Here is a 570-nt window from a genome sequence, read left to right as displayed (position 1 = left end):
TGTAAGAAAACCTATATTATTATTACACACACGCACACACACCCTCTATCCTCACTAGATCTTGTTCTATTCTATTTTTGAGCTTTGGATGTTAAAGTATGGAACGAAGCTTAGTGGGGAAACACCGAAGTGCATGGCGCAAATTTAGATTTAAGCCTCACGTTAGATTCCAGATATGTACATCGAGTCCCGCCCCTACCCAATCCGGGGACGTCACCGCTCTAGTCTTCGGCTGTTTTAAAAGCAAGCGGTTTTTAAAACCCCCAATCCTGCTCTTTGTGTTTGCCTCCTCGGAGTTGCCCCTCTGCAAGCCAACAGTTCGGGATAGAAAACACCTACGTGGTGTTTTCCCGTGGCTCTCCCGCGCCGCGGTGGGCCGCCAGCCCGCTCGGGCTCCAGCGCCGACGCCTCAGGGGCTCGCCCTCCGCCCCCCGCCGCCGAGCCCGGCCAGCTCACAGGGCCCCTCTCCAGCTCCCCCTCCCCTGCGCGCTGCGGCTGGCGCTCCCCAGCCCCGCCTGACGCTGCAGCTGGGCCGGAGACTCGCCATTGGATTAAAATAGCAGTGTCGCC

This window comes from Rhinopithecus bieti, unplaced genomic scaffold (assembly GCF_001698545.2).
Source record: "Rhinopithecus bieti isolate Rb0 unplaced genomic scaffold, ASM169854v2 scaffold_76, whole genome shotgun sequence".
Classification (NCBI taxonomy): Eukaryota; Metazoa; Chordata; class Mammalia; order Primates; family Cercopithecidae; genus Rhinopithecus; species Rhinopithecus bieti.
The sequence above is the reverse complement of the archived record's forward strand: the minus strand, read 5'-3'. Positions refer to the sequence as shown.